Genomic DNA, 16,273 nt, shown 5'->3' with positions numbered 1-16,273 from the left:
GAAAACAGCAAAAACACACAATTCTCAAATCTGAACTTTACCTGAGGATCTATATCTCAGAATAGGCAGTAGGACTCAATTCAGCCAGAAAACTTAACTTTTGACACACAGCTCAGGTATGCAAAACAAACGTATATTCATGCACCCCACAATCTGAGAAGCCCAAAAAACAGTCAATTTTTTCAAATCTGAGCTTTCCCTGAGGAGATAACCAAAGTGAATCTCAGAAAGGACAGTAGGGCTCAATTCAGCCAGAAAACTTAACTTTTGACACACAGCTCAGATATGCAAACCAAACATATATTCATGTACCCCACAGTCTGAGAAGCCCAAAAAACAGTCAATTTTTTCAAATCTGAGCTTTCCCTGAGGAGATAGACCAAAGTGAATCTCAGAAAGGGCAGTAGGGCTCAATTCAGCCAGAAAACTTAACTTTTGACCCAAGCTCAGATTTTCAAAAGAAACAGATGTTCATGTTACGCAAAGTATGAAAACACCTAAAACACACAATTCTCAAATCTGAACTTTACCTGAGGATCTGTATCTCAGAATAGGCAGTAGGATTCAATTCAGCTAGAAAACTTAACTTTTGACACACAGCTCACGTATGCAAAAGAAACGTATATTCATGCACCCCACAGTCTGAGAAGCCCAAAAAACAGTCAATTTTTTCAAATCTGAGCTTTCCCTGAGGAGATAGACCAAAGTGCATCTCAGAATGGGCAGTAGGGCTCAATTCAGCCAGAAAACTTAACTTTTGACACACAGCTCAGATATGCAAAACAAACATATATTCATGCACCCCACAGTCTGAGAAGCCCAAAAAACAGTCAATTTTTTCAAATCTGAGCTTTCCCTGAGATAGACCAAAGTGCATCTCAGAAAGGGCAGTAGGGCTCAATTCAGCCAGAAAACTTAACTTTTGACCCAAGCTCAGATTTTCAAAAGAAACAGATGTTCATGTTACGCAAAGTATGAAAACACCTAAAACACACAATTCTCAAATCTGAACTTTACCTGAGGATCTGTATCTCAGAATAGGCAGTAGGATTCAATTCAGCTAGAAAACTTAACTTTTGACACACAGCTCAGGTATGCAAAACAAACGTATATTCATGCACCCCACAGTCTGAGAAGCCCAAAAAACAGTCAATTTTTTCAAATCTGAGCTTTCCCTGAGGAGATAGAACAAAGTGCATCTCAGAATGGGCAGTACGGCTCAATTCAGCCAGAAAACTTAACTTTTGACACACAGCTCAGGTATGCAAAACAAACGTATATTCATGCACCCCACAGTCTGAGAAGCCCCAAAAACAGTCAATTTTTTCAAATCTGAGCTTTCCCTGAGGAGATAGAACAAAGTGCATCTCAGAATGGGCAGTAGGGCTCAATTCAGCCAGAAATCTTAACTTTTGACAAATAGCTCAGATATGCAAAACAAACATATATTCATGTACCCCACAGTCTGAGAAGCCCAAAAAACAGTCAATTTTTTCAAATCTGAGCTTTCCCTGAGGAGATAGACCAAAGTGAATCTCAGAAAGGGCAGTAGGGCTCAATTCAGCCAGAAAACTTAACTTTTGACCCAAGCTCAGATTTTCAAAAGAAACAGATGTTCATGTTACGCAAAGTATGAAAACACCTAAAACACGCAATTCTCAAATCTGAACTTTACCTGAGGATCTGTATATCAGAATAGGCAGTAGGACTCAATTCAGCCAGAAAACTTAACTTTTGACCCAAGCTCAGATTTTCAAAAGAAACACATGTTCATGTTTCGCAAAGTATGAAAACACCAAAAACACACAATTCTCAAATCTGAACTTTACCTGAGGCTAAGTATATCAGAATAGGCAGTAGGACTCAATTCAGCCAGAAAACTTTTGACACACAGCTCAGGTATGCAAAACAAACATATATTCATGCACCCCACAGTCTGAGAAGCCCAAAAAACAGTCAATTTTTTAAAATCTGAGCTTTCCCTGAGGAGATAGACCAAAGTGAATCTCAGAAAGGGCAGTAGGGCTCAATTCAGCCAGAAAACTTAACTTTTGACACACAGCTCAGATATGCAAACCAAACATATATTCATGTACCCCACAGTCTGAGAAGCCCAAAAAACAGTCAATTTTTTCAAATCTGAGCTTTCCCTGAGGAGATAGACCAAAGTGAATCTCAGAAAGGGCAGTAGGGCTCAATTCAGCCAGAAAACTTAACTTTTGACCCAAGCTCAGATTTTCAAAAGAAACAGATGTTCATGTTACGCAAAGTATGGAAACACCTAAAACACACAATTCTCAAATCTGAACTTTACCTGAGGATCTGTATCTCAGAATAGGCAGTAGGATTCAATTCAGCTAGAAAACTTAACTTTTGACACACAGCTCAGGTATGCAAAACAAACGTATATTCATGCACCCCACAGTCTGAGAAGCCCAAAAAACAGTCAATTTTTTCAAATCTGAGCTTTCCCTGAGGAGATAGACCAAAGTGCATCTCAGAATGGGCAGTAGGGCTCAATTCAGCCAGAAAACTTAACTTTTGACCCAAGCTCAGATTTTCAAAAGAAACAGATGTTCATGTTACGCAAAGTATGAAAACACCTAAAACACACAATTCTCAAATCTGAACTTTACCTGAGGATCTGTATCTCAGAATAGGCAGTAGGATTCAATTCAGCTAGAAAACTTAACTTTTGACACACAGCTCAGGTATGCAAAACAAACGTATATTCCTGCACCCCACAGTCTGAGAAGCCCCAAAAACAGTCAATTTTTTCAAATCTGAGCTTTCCCTGAGGAGATAGAACAAAGTGCATCTCAGAATGGGCAGTAGGGCTCAATTCAGCCAGAAAACTTAACTTTTGACAAATAGCTCAGATATGCAAAACAAACATATATTCATGTACCCCACAGTCTGAGAAGCCCAAAAAACAGTCAATTTTTTCAAATCTGAGCTTTCCCTGAGGAGATAGACCAAAGTGAATCTCAGAAAGGGCAGTAGGGCTCAATTCAGCCAGAAAACTTAACTTTTGACCCAAGCTCAGATTTTCAAAAGAAACAGATGTTCATGTTACGCAAAGTATGAAAACACCTAAAACACGCAATTCTCAAATCTGAACTTTACCTGAGGATCTGTATATCAGAATAGGCAGTAGGACTCAATTCAGCCAGAAAACTTAACTTTTGACCCAAGCTCAGATTTTCAAAAGAAACACATGTTCATGTTTCGCAAAGTATGAAAACACCAAAAACACACAATTCTCAAATCTGAACTTTACCTGAGGATAAGTATATCAGAATAGGCAGTAGGACTCAATTCAGCCAGAAAACTTAACTTTTGACACACAGCTCAGGTATGCAAAACAAACGTATATTCATGCACCCCACAGTCTGAGAAGCCCAAAAAACAGTCAATTTTTTCAAATCTGAGCTTTCCCTTAGGAGATAGACCAAAGTGCATCTCAGAATGGGCAGTAGGGCTCAATTCAGCCAGAAAACTTAACTTTTGACCCAAGCTCAGATTTTCAAAAGAAACAGATGTTCATGTTACGCAAAGTATGAAAACACCTAAAACACACAATTCTCAAATCTGAACTTTACCTGAGGATCTGTATCTCAGAATAGGCAGTAGGATTCAATTCAGCTAGAAAACTTAACTTTTGACACACAGCTCAGGTATGCAAAACAAACGTATATTCCTGCACCCCACAGTCTGAGAAGCCCCAAAAACAGTCAATTTTTTCAAATCTGAGCTTTCCCTGAGGAGATAGAACAAAGTGCATCTCAGAATGGGCAGTAGGGCTCAATTCAGCCAGAAAACTTAACTTTTGACAAATAGCTCAGATATGCAAAACAAACATATATTCATGTACCCCACAGTCTGAGAAGCCCAAAAAACAGTCAATTTTTTCAAATCTGAGCTTTCCCTGAGGAGATAGACCAAAGTGAATCTCAGAAAGGGCAGTAGGGCTCAATTCAGCCAGAAAACTTAACTTTTGACCCAAGCTCAGATTTTCAAAAGAAACAGATGTTCATGTTACGCAAAGTATGAAAACACCTAAAACACGCAATTCTCAAATCTGAACTTTACCTGAGGATCTGTATATCAGAATAGGCAGTAGGACTCAATTCAGCCAGAAAACTTAACTTTTGACCCAAGCTCAGATTTTCAAAAGAAACACATGTTCATGTTTCGCAAAGTATGAAAACACCAAAAACACACAATTCTCAAATCTGAACTTTACCTGAGGATAAGTATATCAGAATAGGCAGTAGGACTCAATTCAGCCAGAAAACTTTTGACACACAGCTCAGGTATGCAAAACAAACGTATATTCATGCACCCCACAGTCTGAGAAGCCCAAAAAACAGTCAATTTTTTCAAATCTGAGCTTTCCCTGAGGAGATAGAACAAAGTGCATCTCAGAATGGGCAGTACGGCTCAATTCAGCCAGAAAACTTAACTTTTGACACACAGCTCAGGTATGCAAAACAAACGTATATTCATGCACCCCACAGTCTGAGAAGCCCCAAAAACAGTCAATTTTTTCAAATCTGAGCTTTCCCTGAGGAGATAGAACAAAGTGCATCTCAGAATGGGCAGTAGGGCTCAATTCAGCCAGAAATCTTAACTTTTGACAAATAGCTCAGATATGCAAAACAAACATATATTCATGTACCCCACAGTCTGAGAAGCCCAAAAAACAGTCAATTTTTTCAAATCTGAGCTTTCCCTGAGGAGATAGACCAAAGTGAATCTCAGAAAGGGCAGTAGGGCTCAATTCAGCCAGAAAACTTAACTTTTGACCCAAGCTCAGATTTTCAAAAGAAACAGATGTTCATGTTACGCAAAGTATGAAAACACCTAAAACACGCAATTCTCAAATCTGAACTTTACCTGAGGATCTGTATATCAGAATAGGCAGTAGGACTCAATTCAGCCAGAAAACTTAACTTTTGACCCAAGCTCAGATTTTCAAAAGAAACACATGTTCATGTTTCGCAAAGTATGAAAACACCAAAAACACACAATTCTCAAATCTGAACTTTACCTGAGGCTAAGTATATCAGAATAGGCAGTAGGACTCAATTCAGCCAGAAAACTTTTGACACACAGCTCAGGTATGCAAAACAAACGTATATTCATGCACCCCACAGTCTGAGAAGCCCAAAAAACAGTCAATTTTTTAAAATCTGAGCTTTCCCTGAGGAGATAGACCAAAGTGAATCTCAGAAAGGGCAGTAGGGCTCAATTCAGCCAGAAAACTTAACTTTTGACACACAGCTCAGATATGCAAACCAAACATATATTCATGTACCCCACAGTCTGAGAAGCCCAAAAAACAGTCAATTTTTTCAAATCTGAGCTTTCCCTGAGGAGATAGACCAAAGTGAATCTCAGAAAGGGCAGTAGGGCTCAATTCAGCCAGAAAACTTAACTTTTGACCCAAGCTCAGATTTTCAAAAGAAACAGATGTTCATGTTACGCAAAGTATGGAAACACCTAAAACACACAATTCTCAAATCTGAACTTTACCTGAGGATCTGTATCTCAGAATAGGCAGTAGGATTCAATTCAGCTAGAAAACTTAACTTTTGACACACAGCTCAGGTATGCAAAACAAACGTATATTCATTCACCCCACAGTCTGAGAAGCCCAAAAAACAGTCAATTTTTTCAAATCTGAGCTTTCCCTGAGGAGATAGACCAAAGTGCATCTCAGAATGGGCAGTAGGGCTCAATTCAGCCAGAAAACTTAACTTTTGACCCAAGCTCAGATTTTCAAAAGAAACAGATGTTCATGTTACGCAAAGTATGAAAACACCTAAAACACACAATTCTCAAATCTGAACTTTACCTGAGGATCTGTATCTCAGAATAGGCAGTAGGATTCAATTCAGCTAGAAAACTTAACTTTTGACACACAGCTCAGGTATGCAAAACAAACGTATATTCCTGCACCCCACAGTCTGAGAAGCCCCAAAAACAGTCAATTTTTTCAAATCTGAGCTTTCCCTGAGGAGATAGAACAAAGTGCATCTCAGAATGGGCAGTAGGGCTCAATTCAGCCAGAAAACTTAACTTTTGACAAATAGCTCAGATATGCAAAACAAACATATATTCATGTACCCCACAGTCTGAGAAGCCCAAAAAACAGTCAATTTTTTCAAATCTGAGCTTTCCCTGAGGAGATAGACCAAAGTGAATCTCAGAAAGGGCAGTAGGGCTCAATTCAGCCAGAAAACTTAACTTTTGACCCAAGCTCAGATTTTCAAAAGAAACAGATGTTCATGTTACGCAAAGTATGAAAACACCTAAAACACGCAATTCTCAAATCTGAACTTTACCTGAGGATCTGTATATCAGAATAGGCAGTAGGACTCAATTCAGCCAGAAAACTTAACTTTTGACCCAAGCTCAGATTTTCAAAAGAAACACATGTTCATGTTTCGCAAAGTATGAAAACACCAAAAACACACAATTCTCAAATCTGAACTTTACCTGAGGATAAGTATATCAGAATAGGCAGTAGGACTCAATTCAGCCAGAAAACTTAACTTTTGACACACAGCTCAGGTATGCAAAACAAACGTATATTCATGCACCCCACAGTCTGAGAAGCCCAAAAAACAGTCAATTTTTTCAAATCTGAGCTTTCCCTTAGGAGATAGACCAAAGTGCATCTCAGAATGGGCAGTAGGGCTCAATTCAGCCAGAAAACTTAACTTTTGACCCAAGCTCAGATTTTCAAAAGAAACAGATGTTCATGTTACGCAAAGTATGAAAACACCTAAAACACACAATTCTCAAATCTGAACTTTACCTGAGGATCTGTATCTCAGAATAGGCAGTAGGATTCAATTCAGCTAGAAAACTTAACTTTTGACACACAGCTCAGGTATGCAAAACAAACGTATATTCCTGCACCCCACAGTCTGAGAAGCCCCAAAAACAGTCAATTTTTTCAAATCTGAGCTTTCCCTGAGGAGATAGAACAAAGTGCATCTCAGAATGGGCAGTACGGCTCAATTCAGCCAGAAAACTTAACTTTTGACACACAGCTCAGGTATGCAAAACAAACGTATATTCATGCACCCCACAGTCTGAGAAGCCCCAAAAACAGTCAATTTTTTCAAATCTGAGCTTTCCCTGAGGAGATAGAACAAAGTGCATCTCAGAATGGGCAGTAGGGCTCAATTCAGCCAGAAATCTTAACTTTTGACAAATAGCTCAGATATGCAAAACAAACATATATTCATGTACCCCACAGTCTGAGAAGCCCAAAAAACAGTCAATTTTTTCAAATCTGAGCTTTCCCTGAGGAGATAGACCAAAGTGAATCTCAGAAAGGGCAGTAGGGCTCAATTCAGCCAGAAAACTTAACTTTTGACCCAAGCTCAGATTTTCAAAAGAAACAGATGTTCATGTTACGCAAAGTATGAAAACACCTAAAACACGCAATTCTCAAATCTGAACTTTACCTGAGGATCTGTATATCAGAATAGGCAGTAGGACTCAATTCAGCCAGAAAACTTAACTTTTGACCCAAGCTCAGATTTTCAAAAGAAACACATGTTCATGTTTCGCAAAGTATGAAAACACCAAAAACACACAATTCTCAAATCTGAACTTTACCTGAGGCTAAGTATATCAGAATAGGCAGTAGGACTCAATTCAGCCAGAAAACTTTTGACACACAGCTCAGGTATGCAAAACAAACATATATTCATGCACCCCACAGTCTGAGAAGCCCAAAAAACAGTCAATTTTTTAAAATCTGAGCTTTCCCTGAGGAGATAGACCAAAGTGAATCTCAGAAAGGGCAGTAGGGCTCAATTCAGCCAGAAAACTTAACTTTTGACACACAGCTCAGATATGCAAACCAAACATATATTCATGTACCCCACAGTCTGAGAAGCCCAAAAAACAGTCAATTTTTTCAAATCTGAGCTTTCCCTGAGGAGATAGACCAAAGTGAATCTCAGAAAGGGCAGTAGGGCTCAATTCAGCCAGAAAACTTAACTTTTGACCCAAGCTCAGATTTTCAAAAGAAACAGATGTTCATGTTACGCAAAGTATGGAAACACCTAAAACACACAATTCTCAAATCTGAACTTTACCTGAGGATCTGTATCTCAGAATAGGCAGTAGGATTCAATTCAGCTAGAAAACTTAACTTTTGACACACAGCTCAGGTATGCAAAACAAACGTATATTCATGCACCCCACAGTCTGAGAAGCCCAAAAAACAGTCAATTTTTTCAAATCTGAGCTTTCCCTGAGGAGATAGACCAAAGTGCATCTCAGAATGGGCAGTAGGGCTCAATTCAGCCAGAAAACTTAACTTTTGACCCAAGCTCAGATTTTCAAAAGAAACAGATGTTCATGTTACGCAAAGTATGAAAACACCTAAAACACACAATTCTCAAATCTGAACTTTACCTGAGGATCTGTATCTCAGAATAGGCAGTAGGATTCAATTCAGCTAGAAAACTTAACTTTTGACACACAGCTCAGGTATGCAAAACAAACGTATATTCCTGCACCCCACAGTCTGAGAAGCCCCAAAAACAGTCAATTTTTTCAAATCTGAGCTTTCCCTGAGGAGATAGAACAAAGTGCATCTCAGAATGGGCAGTAGGGCTCAATTCAGCCAGAAAACTTAACTTTTGACAAATAGCTCAGATATGCAAAACAAACATATATTCATGTACCCCACAGTCTGAGAAGCCCAAAAAACAGTCAATTTTTTCAAATCTGAGCTTTCCCTGAGGAGATAGACCAAAGTGAATCTCAGAAAGGGCAGTAGGGCTCAATTCAGCCAGAAAACTTAACTTTTGACCCAAGCTCAGATTTTCAAAAGAAACAGATGTTCATGTTACGCAAAGTATGAAAACACCTAAAACACGCAATTCTCAAATCTGAACTTTACCTGAGGATCTGTATATCAGAATAGGCAGTAGGACTCAATTCAGCCAGAAAACTTAACTTTTGACCCAAGCTCAGATTTTCAAAAGAAACACATGTTCATGTTTCGCAAAGTATGAAAACACCAAAAACACACAATTCTCAAATCTGAACTTTACCTGAGGATAAGTATATCAGAATAGGCAGTAGGACTCAATTCAGCCAGAAAACTTAACTTTTGACACACAGCTCAGGTATGCAAAACAAACGTATATTCATGCACCCCACAGTCTGAGAAGCCCAAAAAACAGTCAATTTTTTCAAATCTGAGCTTTCCCTTAGGAGATAGACCAAAGTGCATCTCAGAATGGGCAGTAGGGCTCAATTCAGCCAGAAAACTTAACTTTTGACCCAAGCTCAGATTTTCAAAAGAAACAGATGTTCATGTTACGCAAAGTATGAAAACACCTAAAACACACAATTCTCAAATCTGAACTTTACCTGAGGATCTGTATCTCAGAATAGGCAGTAGGATTCAATTCAGCTAGAAAACTTAACTTTTGACACACAGCTCAGGTATGCAAAACAAACGTATATTCCTGCACCCCACAGTCTGAGAAGCCCCAAAAACAGTCAATTTTTTCAAATCTGAGCTTTCCCTGAGGAGATAGAACAAAGTGCATCTCAGAATGGGCAGTAGGGCTCAATTCAGCCAGAAAACTTAACTTTTGACAAATAGCTCAGATATGCAAAACAAACATATATTCATGTACCCCACAGTCTGAGAAGCCCAAAAAACAGTCAATTTTTTCAAATCTGAGCTTTCCCTGAGGAGATAGACCAAAGTGAATCTCAGAAAGGGCAGTAGGGCTCAATTCAGCCAGAAAACTTAACTTTTGACCCAAGCTCAGATTTTCAAAAGAAACAGATGTTCATGTTACGCAAAGTATGAAAACACCTAAAACACGCAATTCTCAAATCTGAACTTTACCTGAGGATCTGTATATCAGAATAGGCAGTAGGACTCAATTCAGCCAGAAAACTTAACTTTTGACCCAAGCTCAGATTTTCAAAAGAAACACATGTTCATGTTTCGCAAAGTATGAAAACACCAAAAACACACAATTCTCAAATCTGAACTTTACCTGAGGATAAGTATATCAGAATAGGCAGTAGGACTCAATTCAGCCAGAAAACTTTTGACACACAGCTCAGGTATGCAAAACAAACGTATATTCATGCACCCCACAGTCTGAGAAGCCCAAAAAACAGTCAATTTTTTCAAATCTGAGCTTTCCCTGAGGAGATAGAACAAAGTGCATCTCAGAATGGGCAGTACGGCTCAATTCAGCCAGAAAACTTAACTTTTGACACACAGCTCAGGTATGCAAAACAAACGTATATTCATGCACCCCACAGTCTGAGAAGCCCCAAAAACAGTCAATTTTTTCAAATCTGAGCTTTCCCTGAGGAGATAGAACAAAGTGCATCTCAGAATGGGCAGTAGGGCTCAATTCAGCCAGAAATCTTAACTTTTGACAAATAGCTCAGATATGCAAAACAAACATATATTCATGTACCCCACAGTCTGAGAAGCCCAAAAAACAGTCAATTTTTTCAAATCTGAGCTTTCCCTGAGGAGATAGACCAAAGTGAATCTCAGAAAGGGCAGTAGGGCTCAATTCAGCCAGAAAACTTAACTTTTGACCCAAGCTCAGATTTTCAAAAGAAACAGATGTTCATGTTACGCAAAGTATGAAAACACCTAAAACACGCAATTCTCAAATCTGAACTTTACCTGAGGATCTGTATATCAGAATAGGCAGTAGGACTCAATTCAGCCAGAAAACTTAACTTTTGACCCAAGCTCAGATTTTCAAAAGAAACACATGTTCATGTTTCGCAAAGTATGAAAACACCAAAAACACACAATTCTCAAATCTGAACTTTACCTGAGGCTAAGTATATCAGAATAGGCAGTAGGACTCAATTCAGCCAGAAAACTTTTGACACACAGCTCAGGTATGCAAAACAAACGTATATTCATGCACCCCACAGTCTGAGAAGCCCAAAAAACAGTCAATTTTTTAAAATCTGAGCTTTCCCTGAGGAGATAGACCAAAGTGAATCTCAGAAAGGGCAGTAGGGCTCAATTCAGCCAGAAAACTTAACTTTTGACACACAGCTCAGATATGCAAACCAAACATATATTCATGTACCCCACAGTCTGAGAAGCCCAAAAAACAGTCAATTTTTTCAAATCTGAGCTTTCCCTGAGGAGATAGACCAAAGTGAATCTCAGAAAGGGCAGTAGGGCTCAATTCAGCCAGAAAACTTAACTTTTGACCCAAGCTCAGATTTTCAAAAGAAACAGATGTTCATGTTACGCAAAGTATGGAAACACCTAAAACACACAATTCTCAAATCTGAACTTTACCTGAGGATCTGTATCTCAGAATAGGCAGTAGGATTCAATTCAGCTAGAAAACTTAACTTTTGACACACAGCTCAGGTATGCAAAACAAACGTATATTCATTCACCCCACAGTCTGAGAAGCCCAAAAAACAGTCAATTTTTTCAAATCTGAGCTTTCCCTGAGGAGATAGACCAAAGTGCATCTCAGAATGGGCAGTAGGGCTCAATTCAGCCAGAAAACTTAACTTTTGACCCAAGCTCAGATTTTCAAAAGAAACAGATGTTCATGTTACGCAAAGTATGAAAACACCTAAAACACACAATTCTCAAATCTGAACTTTACCTGAGGATCTGTATCTCAGAATAGGCAGTAGGATTCAATTCAGCTAGAAAACTTAACTTTTGACACACAGCTCAGGTATGCAAAACAAACGTATATTCCTGCACCCCACAGTCTGAGAAGCCCCAAAAACAGTCAATTTTTTCAAATCTGAGCTTTCCCTGAGGAGATAGAACAAAGTGCATCTCAGAATGGGCAGTAGGGCTCAATTCAGCCAGAAAACTTAACTTTTGACAAATAGCTCAGATATGCAAAACAAACATATATTCATGTACCCCACAGTCTGAGAAGCCCAAAAAACAGTCAATTTTTTCAAATCTGAGCTTTCCCTGAGGAGATAGACCAAAGTGAATCTCAGAAAGGGCAGTAGGGCTCAATTCAGCCAGAAAACTTAACTTTTGACCCAAGCTCAGATTTTCAAAAGAAACAGATGTTCATGTTACGCAAAGTATGAAAACACCTAAAACACGCAATTCTCAAATCTGAACTTTACCTGAGGATCTGTATATCAGAATAGGCAGTAGGACTCAATTCAGCCAGAAAACTTAACTTTTGACCCAAGCTCAGATTTTCAAAAGAAACACATGTTCATGTTTCGCAAAGTATGAAAACACCAAAAACACACAATTCTCAAATCTGAACTTTACCTGAGGATAAGTATATCAGAATAGGCAGTAGGACTCAATTCAGCCAGAAAACTTAACTTTTGACACACAGCTCAGGTATGCAAAACAAACGTATATTCATGCACCCCACAGTCTGAGAAGCCCAAAAAACAGTCAATTTTTTCAAATCTGAGCTTTCCCTTAGGAGATAGACCAAAGTGCATCTCAGAATGGGCAGTAGGGCTCAATTCAGCCAGAAAACTTAACTTTTGACCCAAGCTCAGATTTTCAAAAGAAACAGATGTTCATGTTACGCAAAGTATGAAAACACCTAAAACACACAATTCTCAAATCTGAACTTTACCTGAGGATCTGTATCTCAGAATAGGCAGTAGGATTCAATTCAGCTAGAAAACTTAACTTTTGACACACAGCTCAGGTATGCAAAACAAACGTATATTCCTGCACCCCACAGTCTGAGAAGCCCCAAAAACAGTCAATTTTTTCAAATCTGAGCTTTCCCTGAGGAGATAGAACAAAGTGCATCTCAGAATGGGCAGTAGGGCTCAATTCAGCCAGAAAACTTAACTTTTGACAAATAGCTCAGATATGCAAAACAAACATATATTCATGTACCCCACAGTCTGAGAAGCCCAAAAAACAGTCAATTTTTTCAAATCTGAGCTTTCCCTGAGGAGATAGACCAAAGTGAATCTCAGAAAGGGCAGTAGGGCTCAATTCAGCCAGAAAACTTAACTTTTGACCCAAGCTCAGATTTTCAAAAGAAACAGATGTTCATGTTACGCAAAGTATGAAAACACCTAAAACACGCAATTCTCAAATCTGAACTTTACCTGAGGATCTGTATATCAGAATAGGCAGTAGGACTCAATTCAGCCAGAAAACTTAACTTTTGACCCAAGCTCAGATTTTCAAAAGAAACACATGTTCATGTTTCGCAAAGTATGAAAACACCAAAAACACACAATTCTCAAATCTGAACTTTACCTGAGGATAAGTATATCAGAATAGGCAGTAGGACTCAATTCAGCCAGAAAACTTTTGACACACAGCTCAGGTATGCAAAACAAACGTATATTCATGCACCCCACAGTCTGAGAAGCCCAAAAAACAGTCAATTTTTTCAAATCTGAGCTTTCCCTGAGGAGATAGAACAAAGTGCATCTCAGAATGGGCAGTACGGCTCAATTCAGCCAGAAAACTTAACTTTTGACACACAGCTCAGGTATGCAAAACAAACGTATATTCATGCACCCCACAGTCTGAGAAGCCCCAAAAACAGTCAATTTTTTCAAATCTGAGCTTTCCCTGAGGAGATAGAACAAAGTGCATCTCAGAATGGGCAGTAGGGCTCAATTCAGCCAGAAATCTTAACTTTTGACAAATAGCTCAGATATGCAAAACAAACATATATTCATGTACCCCACAGTCTGAGAAGCCCAAAAAACAGTCAATTTTTTCAAATCTGAGCTTTCCCTGAGGAGATAGACCAAAGTGAATCTCAGAAAGGGCAGTAGGGCTCAATTCAGCCAGAAAACTTAACTTTTGACCCAAGCTCAGATTTTCAAAAGAAACAGATGTTCATGTTACGCAAAGTATGAAAACACCTAAAACACGCAATTCTCAAATCTGAACTTTACCTGAGGATCTGTATATCAGAATAGGCAGTAGGACTCAATTCAGCCAGAAAACTTAACTTTTGACCCAAGCTCAGATTTTCAAAAGAAACACATGTTCATGTTTCGCAAAGTATGAAAACACCAAAAACACACAATTCTCAAATCTGAACTTTACCTGAGGCTAAGTATATCAGAATAGGCAGTAGGACTCAATTCAGCCAGAAAACTTTTGACACACAGCTCAGGTATGCAAAACAAACGTATATTCATGCACCCCACAGTCTGAGAAGCCCAAAAAACAGTCAATTTTTTAAAATCTGAGCTTTCCCTGAGGAGATAGACCAAAGTGAATCTCAGAAAGGGCAGTAGGGCTCAATTCAGCCAGAAAACTTAACTTTTGACACACAGCTCAGATATGCAAACCAAACATATATTCATGTACCCCACAGTCTGAGAAGCCCAAAAAACAGTCAATTTTTTCAAATCTGAGCTTTCCCTGAGGAGATAGACCAAAGTGAATCTCAGAAAGGGCAGTAGGGCTCAATTCAGCCAGAAAACTTAACTTTTGACCCAAGCTCAGATTTTCAAAAGAAACAGATGTTCATGTTACGCAAAGTATGGAAACACCTAAAACACACAATTCTCAAATCTGAACTTTACCTGAGGATCTGTATCTCAGAATAGGCAGTAGGATTCAATTCAGCTAGAAAACTTAACTTTTGACACACAGCTCAGGTATGCAAAACAAACGTATATTCATTCACCCCACAGTCTGAGAAGCCCAAAAAACAGTCAATTTTTTCAAATCTGAGCTTTCCCTGAGGAGATAGACCAAAGTGCATCTCAGAATGGGCAGTAGGGCTCAATTCAGCCAGAAAACTTAACTTTTGACCCAAGCTCAGATTTTCAAAAGAAACAGATGTTCATGTTACGCAAAGTATGAAAACACCTAAAACACACAATTCTCAAATCTGAACTTTACCTGAGGATCTGTATCTCAGAATAGGCAGTAGGATTCAATTCAGCTAGAAAACTTAACTTTTGACACACAGCTCAGGTATGCAAAACAAACGTATATTCCTGCACCCCACAGTCTGAGAAGCCCCAAAAACAGTCAATTTTTTCAAATCTGAGCTTTCCCTGAGGAGATAGAACAAAGTGCATCTCAGAATGGGCAGTAGGGCTCAATTCAGCCAGAAAACTTAACTTTTGACAAATAGCTCAGATATGCAAAACAAACATATATTCATGTACCCCACAGTCTGAGAAGCCCAAAAAACAGTCAATTTTTTCAAATCTGAGCTTTCCCTGAGGAGATAGACCAAAGTGAATCTCAGAAAGGGCAGTAGGGCTCAATTCAGCCAGAAAACTTAACTTTTGACCCAAGCTCAGATTTTCAAAAGAAACAGATGTTCATGTTACGCAAAGTATGAAAACACCTAAAACACGCAATTCTCAAATCTGAACTTTACCTGAGGATCTGTATATCAGAATAGGCAGTAGGACTCAATTCAGCCAGAAAACTTAACTTTTGACCCAAGCTCAGATTTTCAAAAGAAACACATGTTCATGTTTCGCAAAGTATGAAAACACCAAAAACACACAATTCTCAAATCTGAACTTTACCTGAGGATAAGTATATCAGAATAGGCAGTAGGACTCAATTCAGCCAGAAAACTTAACTTTTGACACACAGCTCAGGTATGCAAAACAAACGTATATTCATGCACCCCACAGTCTGAGAAGCCCAAAAAACAGTCAATTTTTTCAAATCTGAGCTTTCCCTTAGGAGATAGACCAAAGTGCATCTCAGAATGGGCAGTAGGGCTCAATTCAGCCAGAAAACTTAACTTTTGACCCAAGCTCAGATTTTCAAAAGAAACAGATGTTCATGTTACGCAAAGTATGAAAACACCTAAAACACACAATTCTCAAATCTGAACTTTACCTGAGGATCTGTATCTCAGAATAGGCAGTAGGATTCAATTCAGCTAGAAAACTTAACTTTTGACACACAGCTCAGGTATGCAAAACAAACGTATATTCCTGCACCCCACAGTCTGAGAAGCCCCAAAAACAGTCAATTTTTTCAAATCTGAGCTTTCCCTGAGGAGATAGAACAAAGTGCATCTCAGAATGGGCAGTAGGGCTCAATTCAGCCAGAAAACTTAACTTTTGACAAATAGCTCAGATATGCAAAACAAACATATATTCATGTACCCCACAGTCTGAGAAGCCCCAAAAACAGTCAATTTTTTCAAATCTGAGCTTTCCCTGAGGAGATAGAACAAAGTGCATCTCAGAATGGGCAGTAGGGCTCAATTCAGCCAGAAAACTTAACTTTTGACAAATAGCTCAGATA

Source organism: Pantherophis guttatus, chromosome 13, assembly GCF_059756535.1.
Source record: "Pantherophis guttatus breed Tessera chromosome 13, ASM5975653v1, whole genome shotgun sequence".
Classification (NCBI taxonomy): Eukaryota; Metazoa; Chordata; class Lepidosauria; order Squamata; family Colubridae; genus Pantherophis; species Pantherophis guttatus.
This window is presented reverse-complemented; position numbering follows the sequence as displayed.